The sequence below is a fragment of the Sturnira hondurensis genome, unplaced genomic scaffold (assembly GCF_014824575.4).
Source record: "Sturnira hondurensis isolate 20B ecotype Veracruz unplaced genomic scaffold, ASM1482457v3 Scaffold0007406, whole genome shotgun sequence".
NCBI classification, from domain to species: domain Eukaryota; kingdom Metazoa; phylum Chordata; class Mammalia; order Chiroptera; family Phyllostomidae; genus Sturnira; species Sturnira hondurensis.
In genome coordinates this window covers 14,528,265-14,546,776 of record NW_028080037.1, presented here as the reverse complement: position 1 = coordinate 14,546,776, position 18,512 = coordinate 14,528,265, and positions in this window count along the sequence as shown.

The window sequence follows — 18,512 nt, the reverse complement described above, 5'->3', positions numbered from 1 at the left end:
GCTCCAGGATACAAGAATTTATTAGCATCCTTCTCGGACAGATAAAGAAACTGAGGCACAGAGTAATTAAGCCACCGGCTGAAGGTCACACAGCTAATCTGGACTTGAATCTGGATTTGCTCCCTACCAGCCTGACCTCCGAGTCAGGGCTTTTACCAGTTGCCTCTGTCTCCTGCCCGACTCCCTTCCCAGCCTAGTCCTGGTCCTCTCTGACCTCGGGATCCTCCTCTATATTGAGTGAGGCTAAGAATCTCTGCCCTCTCCACCTTGCAAGGCTGCTCGAAAGAGCCACAGAGCTCTCGTGAAGGGAAAGCACCTTGCAAACTGAAGGCTGTGGATCTCTGCCTCACTGGCAAGGGCCGGTGAAGCTGTTTTTCAGGGTGCTACCACCACACACCCCTGGTCCTCGGCCATCATCAGAATCTCCTGGGAGCCCTTCACACGGTACCGATCTCCAGAGCCACCCTGGAGCAGGGTCCACTTTCCAGTCATGAGACCCTCCCACCAGCCCAATGTGTGATTGTCCCCATAGCCAGAGGCCCAGAGAGAGCTGACGGGGAACTGAAGTGGACTGAGCCATCCAGAATTTCTGGATGGGGAGGAGCTTTTTGGTGGAAGGGTCAACTCACAGCTAGAGACTGAGGCAGTGGCCTTGGTCCAGCAGGCAGAACCCAGGTTTGTTGTGCGTGAGGGGGAAGCATTGGTTTGAGGGCTCGGAGGGGTGGCTGCTGGGAGAGGCTTTCCCTATGAGCCCTGGGGGGCTGCCTGAGTCTAGTGAGCCAGGCCAGGCCCCGGAGCTGCGTGGGGCACAGGGTGGTCTGTGTGCCATGACTCGCAGGAAGGAACCACAGGCCGAGCTTACCTACTGCTGGGCCTTTTCTCTATTTCCAATCCTGAGAATTTTGCTGGATGAAATAAGATGTCTCATTGGTCCCGTGGGGTCTCAAGTCCCTGGAAGAGCTGCTATACCATTCTCCCCAAGCACATGAACTTGGTTCCTGAGTACTTGTCAGCAGAGGCAAGTTTGAAACATCTAACTGTTGGAGGAAATCCCCGGTCACCTGGTTCTAAGTGAGGCGGAAGCAGGAGGGCGTGTGGACACAGAAGAGAAAGGGGGACCTGCCAGTGGTGGCTTTTGCCAGCTCAGGGCTGCCCTAGGAGCTTGGCACTCTCAGAAGACCCATGGGGCAGGCTGATGGGGAAACTGAGGCTCACAGTTGGCCAAGGTGGCTTCCGTGATCACATTGTAGAGCCGCAGTCTGGAAGGTGGGGATTCGAGGCACAACACACACCCCCATCTGTAAAACTGAAAACCCGTGGTGCCCCCGCCTGGAGGGTTACTGGGTCAGTGACGTCACCCGGAACAGGTAAATAGCCCCCCACACAGGACGCAGCTCTCAGACTCACTCCCCGGCCTACTGTTCACTTGTCCCCGTTCACCCCCAGGAGCAGCGTCTGGGGCCGTGCTGCCTACAGGGCACGTGGAGCTGAGACTCCATGGGCTGCACCAGCCTGAGCGACCCAGGGCCGGTTCACTCCCCACGGGTTTATTCTGCATTGTGGATTATCACCTTCTGCCATGATTTCCACACGTTCCATTAGCCCCACCGAGGCCCAAACACATAGGCTATCAGTTCTTGTCTCCTGTGGGCAGAGGCAAGCTTTCGTTCCCCGTTTCTTAAATGTTAGGGTCCCCTTTTCTGTGGCCCCAGGATGTGCCTGACCTCTCTAAATGGGTGGCCCAGGGCTTTGGCCGAAGCGCCTCTGAGAGAAAGCGAGGGAAGGAAAGTGCCGGCCGCATGTGAGGCGACCGCAGGAGCTCACTCATCGACTCGTCCTCTGTGCTCCCTGCCTCAGTTTCCCCTTTAGAAACGGATTTCCACAAAGTGCTCTCTCTCTGAGTTTCATTCTGTTGGTGCCATTTCATGGGCTCGGTGTTGACCATGACCTCTTTCCAGGTCAGGGTCCCTCCTGCCCCCAGTCTGCCCTCTTCTCACTGCCCAGCGGTGCCCACCCCCAGCCCCTCAGCCTCCATTAGCCTGCCAGCAGACCGTCCACCCACCTGCACCTCCAGCATTTTGGAACATCTGCCCCGTGTGTCACCACACGGGCGTGTCTCACCCTCAGTCACCATCTCAGTAAATTGTCCACACCCAGAGAGTAGGTTCTGGTCAAAGCCAGAGAAACTGAGGCTCAGACAGGTGCGGACAGCTGTCAGTAACCAAACTGGGACTCCCTCCAGGACGCCCCCCAGGCCTCAACTACTCCCCTCTTGCAACTGGTCAAGAAAAACTCCCCGCTTTTGCCCATGGTTCATCCTTTCCCCCACCTTCCCCAACCCCGTCTCCAACTCTGGGGCAAAACTCAACTACCCAAACCAGCCAAAAAGGAAAACAAGTCTGTTGGCTAAACCTCCCTGCTCTGTTCCTTCCAGAGACCTGGGATTCTTTTTTTGGCAAATCTTCAGGAGGTGGGGGCCCAGCAAGGGAGGAGGGTTCGCCCTTCCACTCTTTGTGGCCAACTCCGGGGAGCGGGAGAGCATTTCTGAGGCGGCTGCTGCAGCCCCCCCTCCCCTTCCCCAGGCAGGGCCAAGGGGGGCCTCGGCGCTTGTCAATGCATCTTAGCAATAGGAATGTGCCCTCTGACCCCGCCTTCGCCCCCCCATGAGTTTCAGAGAGGGTTCTTTTTTCCCAAACCGCTGCCCCTCGGCCTTCTGGAAACAAATGGAGCTTGATTCAGTCTGTGTGTGGCTTGAAAAGCCGCTGTTCGGGGGGCTTACTTTAAAAAAAGAAGTCTCCCGAACCCCTGCAACGTTTGAAGGACTTTTATTTTTGGCTGGGAGGATCCAACTGGTGCTAGGAATGCGCTGCGATGAGAGGGGGAAAGATCTGGTCCATCTGGGGAGAAAGGGGCCCTGGGCTGGGCCGCCCACCTGATAGCCCCAGATTGGGTTTCTCACCGACTTTTCATTATATTCCGAGTCGTGGCAAACGGGGCTCCCTTGGGGACTGCAGGTCCCCTGTGACTTAGAAGGTCAGAGGCTACATTTTCTGGGACATGCCAAAGCCTTGGAAGGAGCTGGATCGAAAAGTCGGAACGAGCAGGATCTCTCGGCTTTGCCTCGCCTCAGCTAGACGGGTGGGGTTTTTTTTGTTTTTTGCTTTTTGCAGACAGGGTCTGTCTCAGCTTCCCCTGCCTTCCCAGCCAGGTGTGCCTGTCCTGGGGCCCGCTGTGCAGCAGGCTGTTTCTTCAGGGGTCCACCAGCTACCTGGCTTAGGGGCTGAGAGATGGGGCCTCAGCGAAGGAGGTCCCCTCCTCTGGGCACCCTTCTCTCCTCATTTAGAGAACGAGCATTCGGGATCCGACCATCTTTACTCTAGATCAAGGCTCAGCAATGTTTTCTGCAAAGGGCTGGACAGTAAATATTTCAGGTTTTGTAGTGTCTGTGCTCCTCAGCTCTGCCATCGAAACACAGCATCCATGAGACAAGGTGTGACGAATGAGTGTGGCTGTGTTCCAATAAAACTTTATTTTCAGAACAGACAGTACATGGCTTTGGCCCATGACGGGCTATGTTTGCTGACCTCCAGTATAGACCCTTGGGAGAAGGCCCTTGGGGAAAGGTCCTTGGGGTGGCCACATCACAAGTCCAAGGTGAGAATGTGGCTGTGTCAAAGGTGGCAGCTGGCCAAGGTGAACAGCTGAATGCCAGGCTTTGGGGCCAGGCAGCGCCGGCTTCTAGTCCGATCTCCGAGGCATGGCTGCTATGTGACCTTGGGCTAGTCACTTCCCCTCTCTGAGCCCCTATTCTCTCCTTTGTAAAATGCAGGCAATAAAAGTAAGTATTCTACAGGGCTGGTTTTGGGGATGAAAACTAAGCAATGCCTGGCACATCGTGGTGAGCCCTCAACGAACACCAGTCATGTATTTGTGGTAGAAAGGCAACATTTCCCAACCAGCCGCTTGGGTCCATGATGAGCAAGAGGGAGAAGATTCCTGTTTCTCAGCTGAGGTCTGAATTGCAACTCAGAGACTAAATTGCTGTGTGGCTGTAGGTAAAACACTTCACCTCTCTGAGCTTCATGCTCTCATCTCTGGGTTGGGGCTAATCATACCCAACTCTCGGCATCATTGCACGTGGAAGGAGATGCAAGAAGGAGCTCACTCCCCCTCCATGTGCAGCTCTGGCTGTTGAGGTGGATGTCCAGGTGGCCAGCTCAGCATCCTTCTCATTTCCACCATTTCCTCATTTCAGTTAATGGCACAGCTGCCTACCCAGTGGTTCAGTCAAACCCCGGGGAGTTGTCCCCAGTTCTCCCGTCCATTCACATCCCATCTGTGCTAGTCGTTGGCAAATATGATGGCTATGAATTCTTCCTCATCCTGCTGTCCCTCCCGTCAGTGGGAGGGGTCTGTTTTCCCTGTCCTTGTTACTGGTCTCTGCCCTGTGACTCACTTCAGCCAATAGAATGTGACTTGGTGGGTAGAGGGGAAGGGCACTGAGCCCCAAGAGCCCCAAGGGCCCCAGCAGCTTCCACTTTCACTCTGGTGTTGCTCTGAGCTCCCACAGAGGAAAGCCCAGGCCATCCTGCTGCACAGAAGGCCACCTACTGGGGACAGAGATGCCCCAGCCAACAGCCAGCCCTAAGCCTCAGGCATGTGGGTGAAACCTTCGGGGACATTCTAACCCAGGCCAGCTCCCAGCTGGATGCAGCCCTGTGAGTGGGTTCCTGCGACGCCGTGTGGAGTGGATGTGGCCGTCCCCACTGAGACTGCCTGGACTTCCCATCCTCAGAATCACGAGCAACAGAAGGGCCGCTGTTGCCAGCCCACCAGCACAGCTCGCCAAAGGTCCCTCCACCCTGTCCCCAGAGACTGTCCTTCTCCCCAAGTCCTAGACACCTCCATTTGTCACTGGCGTTATAGCATCAGCCTTCTTCCCAGTCTCTCAGGTTCCATCCCAGTGCCTTACGAACTCTTCTCCTGAGGATCAAAGTGCTTTTAAAGCTACTCTCAGACCTTTTTAATCTCTCCTACGGCCCCATGCACTTGGAACAGGATCCACGCTGCCACAGCCCGCAAGTCCCTCAGGACCCGGCCTCTGGGTAGCTCTCTGCCCTCCGCCTACGCCAGCCCTGCCCCATCCACTCTGCTGCAGCCACACTGACCTCCCTTCTGGTTCTTGGAAACACCCGGCACTTCCTCATCTCAGGGCCTTTGACCCAGCCATTCCCTCTGTTGGATTGCATTGCCCTCAGACTGGCTCCTCCTTGTCACTTAGATCTCAATCCAAGGCTTTCCTGGCCACCCAAAGGTGCCTTCTCTCCTCACTGCCCCAGTCCCCACCATCTGCCTCTTTTATTTTCTTCTTGGCACTGGAGGTCCTTTTTATAAACTCCTACATTGCCATCCTGAACCCCTTCTGAAATGCCCCTCTCCATCAAAGACCGGGATGCCTAGTTGTCCTTAGATCTGTGTAACAGGTGAGAAAGAGCTTTGCCTTCCGTTGAAACAGACAAACAACCTGCCCCTTACCAACCCCTGGGCACATTCCAGGCCTCTCTCTGACTGCATGTCTGTCCATCTAGGGCCTGATTCACTCTTCCCAGGAACCCGGCAAGGGAGGTCTAATACTGGCCCCATCTCACACATGAGGAAACTGAGGCTCAAAGAGAGAAATGGTTTGTCTGAGGCCGCACAGCAAGTAAGCAGCAAAGCTGGGATGAGCCTGAGTCTGTGGGACCCACACATGGGCACTGACCACTACACCGGCTGCTTCTTCGCTGCCGCCAGCTGTCCCGCACGTCCAGTCCCCTGTAGAGAACAAATAAGAATGAACAAATCAGGGCTTGGGGGCATTCCAGGGACAAGACAGCCTTGCCTTCTCTTCCTTCCCATGCGTTCTGCCCTCTGTTGGACCTTCTCTCGGTTGCCTTTTGCCTGAGAGCTATCTTCCCCACCTCCTCGCTCCAAAGCCAGGTAGAAGATTCCACAGTTTCTCTCAGGTGCCCACATTGCCATCGTTGATGGTGAAACAGAGACTCAGACACTTATTTCAAAATGGATGCTTTTGAGGAGGGCGAGCCCACCCACCATCTCTCCATCTGCGGCCCCTCTGCAGTGGAGCCTGGACATTCGCGCCGTCTGAGAGACCTACCACGAGCCGGGTCCCTGGGAAGCCTGGTCCAGCTCGTCACACTGGTGGCAGAGCAGGTCCTCTGTGGTGAGACAGGACTCCCTCCGGACCCCAGCCTGCTGTTCGCCAGCCGAGTCCACGCGTGGCCACTGTCTGACTCAAGGGCCACTGCTGGCTGAGTGATCTGTGTCTGACAAGTGACCTCCATGCAGCTAAGTGCCTGTGCACAGGCCCTTTCCCTCTCTGACCCTCAGTCTCTCATCTGTAAAATGGGGACAAACACGGGGCGCAGAGCGCCTGCCATGGGACCACAGGGAGGATGTGACAACAGCCAAGCATAGTGCCTGGTGTGTTGTGAGCACTTGGTAAACACCTGCGATGACCCGCACTGACGAGCCACCGCCATGCCAGGCTGTGACAGCCCTGTGTCTCTCCTGAACAGAAGAAAAGAAGGAGATAAATCCAGAGGGTGAGTGGGGTTGTTTTCATTTCACAGATATGGAGAAACAGGTCTAGATAAAGGAAGTGATTTGCCCAAGGCCAAGTGTGACAAAGAAAATAGGATTTGAACTCAGGTCCTGGAGCTTGTCCGAGAGGGTTGTCAGGAACCTTTCATGCGCTCTCCTCCCTTTAGTTCTAGACATTTAATGAGCACCTACTACGTGCATGGGCTGTGCCAGGTGCTGGGAGCATGATCCTTGTCAGAGAGCTGCACGATGACTTTCACGAACCCTTGGCCTGTGCCTTCATGGGCCTCTTCCAACCATAACAAGCAAAGAACAATTTATTTCATGACTGCATTATTTTCCAGGCTGGACTATATTCATTTCTTTTTCTGATTTAAAAAGAAACGAGAGCATGTTTGTGGGGCTCTGAACATAGTCAGGGCCCTCCTGTGACTGATGGAGACGTCAACCCTGCCTGCCCGACGCAAACCAAAGAATCCCACAATGGAGCTTAAATTACAACCATGACGAGCCCTACAAGGGAAGGTCCTGCATGTTACAAGGATTTGCAGCTGGGGTTTGGCCCAACATGAGACCTTGGAGGAGTATCTTTGAGGAGTTGCATCCGGGCTGAGAGATTAAGAAAGAATCAGTGATGAGTAGGGGAAGGAGTATCTCAGGCTGAAGAAACAGCGTGTGCAAAGGCCCTGAGGCAGGAGCAGAGGGCACGAGGGGACATAGAAAGTGGAGGCCAGGTCAGGGTAGGGCTGTCTCAGGGTTGAAGCAGGAGGAGGTCATGATGTTGCCCCACCTCATCCCCCCAAAGATGTGTCCACACCCTAATTCCTAGAATCTGGGATTATCAACTAATTTGGTCAAAAAGTGTTTGCAGATGTGATTAAGGTAAGGATTTAGAGGTGAGATCACTCTAGCTTAACCGATAACAAGTGGCCTTATAAGAGGCACATGGAGAAGGACCAGGCAGAGAAGAGGAGAAGCTACGTGAAGATGGAGGGGAAGACTGGGGTGACGCAGCCGCGGGCAGGGAACACCTGGAGCCAGCAGAAGCTGGAAGATACAACAAAGGTCCTCAGCTGGAGCCCTTGCGGGGACGCTGCCTTGCTGGCATCCTGACTCCAGATATTTGTCCTCCAGAACTGTGAGAGGATCGCTTCGTTACTGCCAGCCGCCCATCTTGTGGCGATGTGTGTGGCAGCCCCTAGACGCGAGTACAGGGTCCCACTCAGCAGGAGCAGACCACCCAGGCCACGCTTGCACGATGGGTCAGGCTGTCCAAGTTTTCAGAAGCATCCTCACTCAGGGGAGGTGTGAAATCCGAGCAGGAGGGTCCTCCTGAGCTGAGGCTCCATGTAGGGTGTGCTCAGCCCAGGCCCCCAGCCCATGGTGGCAGATGGGTGACTGGGACCTGTGGCCCCAGGATCCCTGGCCAGTACTCTCTCCTTGCGTGGCCTCTGCTGTGTTTACCAGCCTCTTAGGAGCTGCATCCACCCCCCACCCCCCTGCCATGGCTACAGACTCATTTACTTATTTGGACACCTCATGTCCTTGCCCTTGACTTCCTCCAGGATGGCTCCTGGGCAGGGGTGAAATGAAATGGGCCACTTAGTTCCAAGCCTGCCCCTGGCCTGCTGCCCGGGACCCCAAAGCAGGTTCATCAGCCCCCTGTTGTCCTGCTCTGGGTGGCCCCTCTCAGAGAGGAGACACGCCATAGGAGCCGGTGCTGGGTCTGAGGCTCGAGTCTCAGCTTGGCTGTCATGATTTGGCTCGAGACTTTCAAATGGGGACACTGTGTGAGGCAAAGTCCTGTGGGGTTTGGGCCTCTGTGGGGACCCAGATGGAAGGATGGTGCCGGGAGGTTTAGACCCAGCCTTTATATCACTTTCTGTGTGTGTGATCTTGGGATCATGCCTCAGTCGCCCATCTGCACAGTAGGGGTGGCCTTGGAGGGCTATGGTAAGGAGGGGAGGAACATACGTAAAAGCCTGTCCAAGAGTGCCCCGGCCTTAGGGCCATCCTTAGTAAATGGAAGCTGTGATCACTATTGCTACTATTATTGCTACAATTGTAACTACTCTCATGCCTTCGCTGTCCTCACCTATTACCTGGCTGTGTGCCAACCCTGCTCTGTCTTTCTATGGGAGGGTAGAAAGAACCTGGCAATCGAGACCCCTGGGCAGTAACTCCAGCTGAGCTCTCAGTTTGCTGCATGGTCTTGGGCACGTGAATCACCTTTTCGGACTTTTCCTTTAGCCTTTTTATTTTGCAATTATAGCCTCAAAAATATTAGCTGCAAAAACAATACAGGGTCCTGTGTCACCCTTCTCCCAGTTTCCCCCAGTGGTGACGTCTTGCACAGATACAGCGCGATCTCCAAATCGGGCGTTTGACTCTGGGGCAGTATCATTAGCTAGACCACAGGACCTTACTGCCTTTTCCTCAGGTTGCACATGAACTTGTGTGTGTGCAACGTGATGCCACGAGTAGATGCCTCTGACGACCCCCCACAATCGAGTGCCAGAACTGCTCCATCACCATGAAGGGGCACCTCGTGCTGCCCCCTGAGATAGCTGGGCCCACCTGCTACCTTGCCCCCACCCCAGGCCACCATGGCTCACTTCTCCAGCTCCGTAGTTTTGCTCTTTTGCGAAAGCTGTACAAGTTGCCCTCCTGAACTTTTGATTCCCACTTGAGAAAGTGTTCTCAGATATTCCTTTTCAAAAATGTCACCATCCTCTGTGAGGATGTAGGATGCCATCAGCTGGGCTTTCTTCTTTGTCTGGAGAGTAAAGGGATATAAGGCAGACAGGGAAACCGAGGCTCAACAGGGGACCCTGCCTGGCTTCAGGCTACATAGCTGGTGGACCCATGACCCCAGCGTGCTTCCTCCTGGCCCCCGTGGATTCCCTTGGTCCAGCGAGAACATAAGCAGACAGCCTGACCAGGTGCTCGTCAAACTACTGTCGGCCTCCCACCTACCTAGTTCCCTGGGTGGCATCTGGCTTCTGGGCTCTCCCAGGCACAGGGTGTGGGTCCCTCCCAGATCAGGGCAGTTCTCCCAGAGGCACACACCCCTGAGTCCCCAGCAGTGGAAAAGCTGACACCCTGGGGTCCATCTGGAGAGAGCCTGCAGGTAGCCCTGGCCCCCGCCCAGGTGAGCTGGGGCCGCCAGCCCCGCACACAGACAGGCCCCTCAGAGTCGGGCACCGGGCAAGGGCTCAGACACGAAAGTCAATAAACGCCACTGCCGGAGAGCTGACCCACGCCCTTGCTGGAATTAAGAGCTTATTCATAACTCTCTCCCGCCACCAAAATACACTTTGGAGAGGACTAAAGTAAATAGTGCCGTTTAACCTGACCTCCTTGAGGCTCGTGGTCCTGCCCAGGCCCTGCCACTCAGAGGGAGAATTTGGCACCTTTCCCCCCAGACCACTTGGACCACCCCCAACGTCTCCCCCTTAGAGAAATAATCAGATCATCTTCGCAGTCCAACGAGGGGAGCAGGGAGTGGGGACGGGTGGTGATGGATGGGGCTGGGGAGGAGGTGACAGCCCGCTATTGATTGAGGGCACGCTGCAGAATCTGGATCCTATTCCAAGAGCAGTGGGAAGCCATGGAAAGGATTTTAAGTGGGGGGGGGGGGGATGATGTGAAATGATTTATGTTTTTGAAAATATTACTCTGGCCGCCGTGTGGAGAACTGACTGTCGAGGGCAGGGATGGAAGCTGGGAGACTACGGGAGCTGCTCAAGTGAGAGGTGGCAGTGGCTGGGACGAGGGCGGGGCTGAGAAGATGGAGCGGGGTGGTCAGGGACGGGTTTCCACAGGACGAGAAGACAGCCGGAGGGGATGGGGCGGGGCCACCTGCTGCTAGAGGAAAATGAGGGATGAAGCCTTTTGGGGGGGTGGTCAGGAGGGGCAGGTCAAATCAAGCCACAGTTCTGCATGGTGTCAGGAATCTTCCAGGTGGGGTATTTAACGGGCCACCAGCTACTCACACGTGGACTTCGTCCCGGTTGGGGGGTTGAGTGTCTCCACCCAAAGGTGAAAGTTAGTCCCGTGAGTGGAGGAGATGCACCTCGGCTGGGAAACTAGAGTAAGTGTCTCCAGAGCCCCCAAGTCAGGTTGGAAGGGACGCCTGGCTTAGGGGACCCGTGACAAGGGTTCTCAAGCCTGGGGGAAGGAGTCAGGAGAGAAGGAGGTGTCCACGGGACCTGACAGCTCTGAGGGGCCTAACGGGCTGAGGCCCGGGAAGACCCGATGGAACTGAGCGACTTGGAAAACACTGGGGACCCCTCACTGGAGCGTATTCAGAGTGGTGGGCAGGGTGGGAAGACCAGTGGGACAGTCCCAATAAGCAAAGCGCCCAGAAACAGACTTCCCTGTCCATGAAAACTTTATACACAATGAAGGAGGCGTGGCCAGCCTGCAGAGAAAGGGGTGGGCGGTCTATAGAGGAATGCTGGGGGAGGTTGTCCAGCACCAAAACGCAAGGAGCTCTCGTAGCATGAAAAAACATGGAGGCGCTGTTGATGTTCTTACAGCCTGAGAGCGGCCCCGGGAAAAGGTGTACGTAGCATATATGCTATTTGCTTCCAACATTACAGCGTTCTGGACGAGTCAAAACTGTGGAGACGGTAAAAAGACCAGTGGTGGCCAGGGGTTGGGAGGGAAGGATTGATGAACAGGCAGAGCACGGGGGATTCTGGGGCAGTGAACGTGCTCTGTGTGATGACACGATGACGGACACATACCACTCACTGTGCATTTGTCCAAACAAACAGGGTGTTCAGCACAAGGGGGAACCCTAAGGTAAACTATGGCCTTTGGTGGGTAATGAGGTGTCGGCGTAGGTTCATCACTTGTAAAAATGTCCCACTTTGGAGGGGATATTGACAATGGGGGAGGCTATGTGCGTGTAAAGGCAGAGGGTACATGGGAAATCTCGGTCCTACCCTCTGAGTTTTGCTGTGAACCCAAAGTGCTCTAAAATATGGTCTTAAAAAAGATGACTAGGAAATGCTGATCCAGCGCGAGGGGCCCCGTGACCCCGCCTCCTGATGTTCAGGCCTTCGGGGAGCCCCCTCCCCCCGAGGGTGGGCAGGACAAGGGACTTGCTTCTACCCAATGGAGTATGACAAAAGACACTGGTTATCACTCCCTTGAACACCTGGAGCAGTGGAGAACTCCTCCTTGCTGGCAGTCTCTCTCTCCCTCCCTGCATCCTCAATTTCTACCTTTGAAGAAGCAAGCTTTCATAAGTCCTACAGATTCAAGGAAATCAATCCTGCTAACAACCTGAGGCGCTGGAATGTGGCCCCTTCCCCAGTCCAGGCTCCGATGAGATCCCAACCCCAGCCGACACCTGGATGGTAGCTCAGGGCTGCAGCAAGCAGAAGCTCTGGCTAAGCTGTGCCTGGACTCCTGACCCCCAGCAACTGTGAGATAATTCACATGGGTGGTTTCGAGCAATCAGCCCTGTGTATAACTTTGTTATGCAGCATAGGCACGTAATACAGGCAATATTATGTTAGGTTCCAAACTACGCAACCACATATGCACCAACAAATAAATTCAAGGTGCATTAATGACCAAAATACTAAAAGAAAAAGGGTTAAAGTTTCTAGATGGAAATACAGGATGTCTATAACACGGGGATAAGGGAAGATTTCTTAATCACAGCACTGAAAACATAAACCCTAAGGAAAAAGTTTCATAAATTTGACTACCCTCATATTAAAAACTTCTTTTCAAGCGAAGTCATCATACGGAAGTTAGAAGAGAAATGGTGAAGTTAGAAGACGAAAACATCTACAGAGAGAGATATTTGAGCACTCATAGAGAAAGGATTAAATTCATAATATAGAAAGAGCTTTTGAAACAGCCACCAGATACCACCCGGTTCTCTGCTGCTGCTGGAAATGTGAGTTGGCATGACCATGTTGGAGAGCCACCTGAGAGCACCTGGTAAAGGTGAAGCTGTGTAACCCAACCTAACTGTGGCATCGCGGTGAATACCCTCTAGAAATACTAACTTGTTGCCCAGGGGCCTCGTTCTGAGATGTCCGAGTGTTGTTAGTAACAAATGTTCCTCAGTGGGTGGATGGGAAACAAATAGGACGCTCACAGTGTGGAATACTATACAGTCGTGAAAAGGAACCAGGGCCACGTCAGTTGGGAAAACAAGACTGGACATAAAAAGCAAGGTGTAGAATCACGTGTAGACTAGGTCGCCGTGCATCTACAGTATCAAAATGTTGCTACGGATTGTTGGTGGACCCATCACTATATAGGAAAAACATTAAAACACAAATGGAAACGGTAAGTCCCGACTCTATAACAGTGATGAACAACCCAGCAAAAGAAAAACGGAGACAGATCTGCAACATTTAACTGGTTAAAACATTCAAAGCAGACATGGCAAAATGCAGATGTCTGGGAGACCCGGCTGGGCAGTAGCTGGTGCAGGTGCTTATTGCATCCTTCTCTGCTGCTGAGTGATTCACAGTGGTGGCCACTAGTCATTGGTGGTTACGTCATTAAAACGTAGATTAGTGAAAAGTACACAAAACAGCAAGTTTGGTTCCTCCGTCACAGGAGCCACACTTCAAGGGCTCGGTAGTGATGTTTAGCTAGTGTATTAGTGCAGATACAGACTATATCCATTATCATAGGAAGTTCGTTTGGAGGATGCTGTTCGAGAAGGTTCTGCGTACGCTTTCGATCTTTCATAATGGTTGTTGAAAAGCAGGGGCTGGAAGGTGAACAAAGGAGAATAAAGGGTTCTTCCGAAAAGTTTGGCTTTGCGGGAAAGAAGGAACCTGTCCGAATAGCTACTGTAGGGGGGAATGTTGAAGGGAGGAGCCAGCGGAGGAGGGGCGCAGGGGTCTTCATTTGCTTTGGTTGGAGACACCCTTGATGCTGGTGGGAATGGTCAGTAGAGGGGAAGTTGACAGTGGAGGACACAGGGGACGAGGGAAGGCACAAGGCCTGAGCAGGGGAGGGAGGAGGACCCTGTCCCTGGCAGGTTGAGGCCCCTATCTGGCACCCCTCACTGCGTCTCTCACCCCTCACCCTCCCAGGCTCCTGCCGGTGGAGATAAATAATGCCTGCCACACCTGTCACCGATATTTGAACAACATATTAATCACTTTAACAAATATTAGCTCAGAACAGCAATAAACAGTCTCTAGAATCTCCTCTTTCCGGCTGTATTACAATGAAAAATATGCTAATATGGGCACCTAATTGATTGTGTTTGAATAACTTCCTATATGACAGTAAGTGTTCGAGGCAGCATCACTCAGAGTCACAAGTGGTGTCTCCCAAACCCTGGAATGCCTCCCTCTGTTCCTGCAGAATTGTACTCTTTGGGTGGAAACTGTCCAAGTTAACCAAGTCATAGGCCTCGTGGCTGCCCATTTTGGGGGACTTTAGGGGGTGCACAAGGGGGCTGTCACTTGGGCTGTGGCTCCTGTGTGCTGGCACCTCACACACGCTGTCTCCTTTAATCTTCCCAGCAGTTCTAAAAGATCAGGACCGTGGTCCCACTTCACAGATGGAAAAACTGAGGCTGCGAGGGGTGAAGGGACTCATTCGAGGTTCCTGAGTGGAACAACCAGGATTCGCCTGCAGCCGTGAATCAGGAGTCTGTGTGCACTTTCTGCACCCCGAAGCAAGAAGAACTCATGACAGAAACCACTGGAGACATCCCCTGACATTGCTCAACATTAATCCCACATGGACAACTCACAGTTCAATTTGATGGACAATGGGACTAGGTGATCCTGAAATTTCCTGGGAGCTTCCCCTTGGGCGCCAGGCACAGGTGGCCACCCCTGTGCTGAGCACGCAGGGCCTTCCCCCCCACCCCCGGTCACCCACCCCCTACTGCAATCAAACACAGCGTTACTTCTCCCTTTGCTCCTTCCCTTGGTGCAGTGCATTCCACACCCTGGCACCACGCACAGGGTACGATGACTTCGGGGTGACGGAGGCTGACGACTCCCTCACCCCCAGCTCCTGCACCCTCCCTTCTCCCCTTCTTCTGCCTGCACATCTCTCAGCCACTCACGATGCTGGTGCAACCCTAAGACTTGTTCAAATTCGTTGTCTTTTCTCCATTCTGGCTGCCTTGCCCAAGTCCAGGCTGCACCATACTTTACCCAAGCTCCTGCCATAGACCCCCCCCCCCGCAACCCCACGGTGGGACCTAGGGGCGGATGATTTGGGGTCTCATGGCAGCTCCAGTCCCCGAATGAAGCAGCATCCAGTCCCTTCCCTACCCCACGAGTGATGATGCTTTAGATTATAGATTAGCAAACATCTTCTACAAAGGCCCAGGTACTAGGTATTTTTGGTGTGGTGGGCACAGGGTCCCTGGAACAGCACCTGGACTCTGCTGTTGTAAGAGATCAGCCAGGGACAATACATATATGAAGGGCATGCCTGTGTGCCAATCAAACTTGTTTACAGGCGCTGAAGTGTGAATTTGAGAAAACATCTAGGTGCCGTGAGTTTTTCTTTTAGTTTTTTTTACTATTATAGAAATGGTTTAACAACGGTTGTAGCCTGTGGACCCATGGGATATAGCCTGCAGTTGGATGACTTTTGTTCTGACCGATTCGCTTTTCCTTAAAAACCTGGCGTTGCATTTTAGTTTTTAAGTGTTCCGGCTCTGGCTCCTGGTGGCATGAACACACCCTGTTCCGATGAGGCTGGAAAGGAAAGATTCATTTCAGCGAATAAAAAGCACTGACTACAACCCTGGCTGGTGTGGCTCAGTGGATTGAGTGTGGGCCTGTGAAGCAAAGGGTCGCTGGTTCGAGTCCCAGTCAGGGCACATGCCTGGGTTGCAGGCCAGGTCCCCATTAGGAGACACATGAGAGGCAACCACACATTTCTCTCCCACTCTTCTTCCCTTCCCCTCTCTCTAAAAATAAATAAATAAATAAAACTATTAGCACTGACCAAGGAGCAGGGTGATGCTGGGCGGGGGCATGCCGAGCGGGCTTCAAAGGTTCTGGGTTTTGGTCTGGGTGGTGGTTACATGGGGTGGAGCTGGACTCCAACGTGGGGCGCGTCCTTGGTCATGTCTATTTCAGGTTGGTAAAAAGTAAAGGGAGGTGGAAGGGCTGATGACACCCTGTGCTGGACGGCGTCCGGGGGTCCAGGCTGCCCCATGCCTCTCTGGACAGGTACCCTGAGCCACCCACAACCACTCACAATGGAAAGCCAAACGGGGGCCCAGCACTTATAGCCCAGTGACGCCATCCAGGAGAATGTACCCACAGCGCATGCGCACACCTGTGTGTGAAAGTGTGTGCCCGAGACTTTTATTTCCGCACCGTCCGGAGTAGCAGAGACAAGAAAAACTTCAACACAGACCAAGCCAATAAAAGATGCTGCCTATGGAGACAGAATACCACACGGTTGCTGAGAAGAAGGAAGACCTGCTCCTCGTGTTCCTGTGAGTGTTCTCGGAGCGCACCGTGCAGTGAGGAAAAAAAAAAAAGAATGGACGCCGAAAGCTGCTGTTGGTCTATGGAAAAGGATCACACCTGCGCACGCGCACAGCTTTGTACACAAAGAAGGGAAACTTCCTGGGAAGACTCACAAGAGGTAGGACATGGCTGTGGGCTCAGGATGGGAGATCAAAACCAGTCGTCCTCGGGCTGCTTCCATTCCTTTTTTGGCAAGTGCCTGGTCGCTTTACATCAAGGACAAAAGACAAGTGGAAAAACGTCAGGGCGATGGTTTCCCATTCGCTGGCTACCTCCTCAGCGCCCCCCCTTTCCTACCCCCCAGATGGAACCTCTGGCGCATCCCAGGAGGCCCCTCCCAGAAACCGAGAGAACCCAGCTGCTCTGCACACCCAGCACACCCCTTGCAGGTCCGAGGGGCGAGGGGCGCTGCAAGGATGGTTGCAAGTCAAACAATGGGCGGGACAAAGGACCCTTTGTGTTGTGCCTCCTGCCCCAACAGAGCCCCGAGACTGGGCCTCTCCAGTTACAGCCCCTGACGGCTTTCCTGCTCAGTGCTCTGGGCCCCGGGGCACACACTCTTCCAGGGTCACCTGTCAGGCATGAGGTGGGGGGCGGGGGAGAGGGTCCTCTGGGTGCCAGAGTTACCACAGCCCCCATTTTTTTAAAAATCTCATCCTCCGAAATGTCAGGGCTCTGGTGGTGCAGTCTGAGACCAGGCAGGTGGCTGGAAGTCTGGGACACAGGCCGAGTGACCTGGGCAGGCAGCCTCACCTCTCTGAGCCTTGGTTTCCTGGGAGATGGGGGAAGACTCCTGTCCGCATGTTAAGCTGTATTCTAGGTTGTGCCGAGAAGTTAATGACATGGTGTGTGTGAGCCAGCGGCTCAAGGAATAGTGCCTTCAAAAACTGAGCGAGAGTGGGAATGAAAAACGGGCTCAGCTGCTTTGGAAAGAAGTCCAGCAATTGCTCAGATGGTTGTGCCTGGAGTTAGCACATGACCCGGCAATGCCCCTCCTTGGTATCCACTGGAGAAGAATGGGAACAGACATTCACACAAAAACTTTCACACACATGTTCACAGTAACATGGCCCACAGTAGTAAAAGGTAAAAACAGCCCGCACGTGCATTAGTGGATAAACCAAAGTGGTCCACCCACACAATGGAATATTATTCAGTCATGAAAAGGAATGAAGTCTTGACATGGGCTACAACATGGAACAACCTTGAAAAAAATCATGCTGAGTGAAAGATGCCAGACTCAAAAGGCCATATAGTGTGGGATTCGATTGGTGTCAAATGTCCAGAGTAGGAAAATCTATAGAGACCGAAAGAAAATTGTTGTTTGTCAGGGGCTGGATAGGAGGGTGACAGCTGAGTGGTACACATTTTCCTTCAGGGGTGATGAAATGTTCTAAAATTGACTGTGGGGTCAATGGTGTGTTAATTATATCCCAAGAACACTATAAAAAGCACTTAACTTTCGTCTTTGGAATAGTTTTACATTTACAGAGAGCTTCTGCGTGCCCTCCACTCGGCTCCCCTGACTGGTACCCGCTCACATGAATATGGTGCATTGGTCAGGACCAGTGAGCCAACATCGATACATTGTTCTCAATTGAAGTCCACATGTTTTGTGAATTTCACCAGGTTTTATCCAAATCGTCTCTCTTTCCCAGGACCCCATCCGGGACACCTTATCATATTCAGCCCTCAGGTCATCATCTTAGGCTCCTCTGAGCTGGTACAGCTTCTCGGCCTTGGCCTGTTTCTGGTGACCTTGACAATGGTGAAGGTGCTTTGTAGAACGTCCCTCAGTTAGGGTCTGGCTGGTATTTTTCTGCTGCTTAGATGAGGGTTGTGGAAAGACTACAGAAGTGTGGTGTGGTGCAGCGTGAAGGGTGTGCACCGTCACCGGGACGTCACTGATGACGTTACCTTTGATCAGCTGGAGAAGTGACACCGGGGTTCTCTACGGTGAGATGCCTCCCTCCGTCCCCATTTCAAACTGTGCTCTTTGAGAGCAGGCCACTCAGCATGCCCCGTGTTGAAGTCGTGGGGAGTTATGCTCCCCCTCCTAGGGGGCAGAGTAGCTGTGTACATTTTTTGGCATTTTTCCCTATGGGAGATTAGTTTCTTCTCTCCCATTTTTTAATGTAGTCAAGCATCACTAAAACTTTTTTTAAGCTTAAAAAAAAGCTGTTACTCAACACAACAACAACAAACACACCTTAAAGAGAGGGTCCAGGGAGAGACAAGACCGAAGCAGACTCGGCAGAAAGGAAATGAGGGAGGAGGTCAGGGAGAAAGTGAAAAGATGAGGAAAAGTTGGTGAAGTCCCATTGTCTGTGGGTCCTGGTACCTGTGCCCGTCTCCCTGGAGGGGGCCTGTGACTGCTGGCTCACGGGGAGGCTCAGGAGTTCTGAAAGG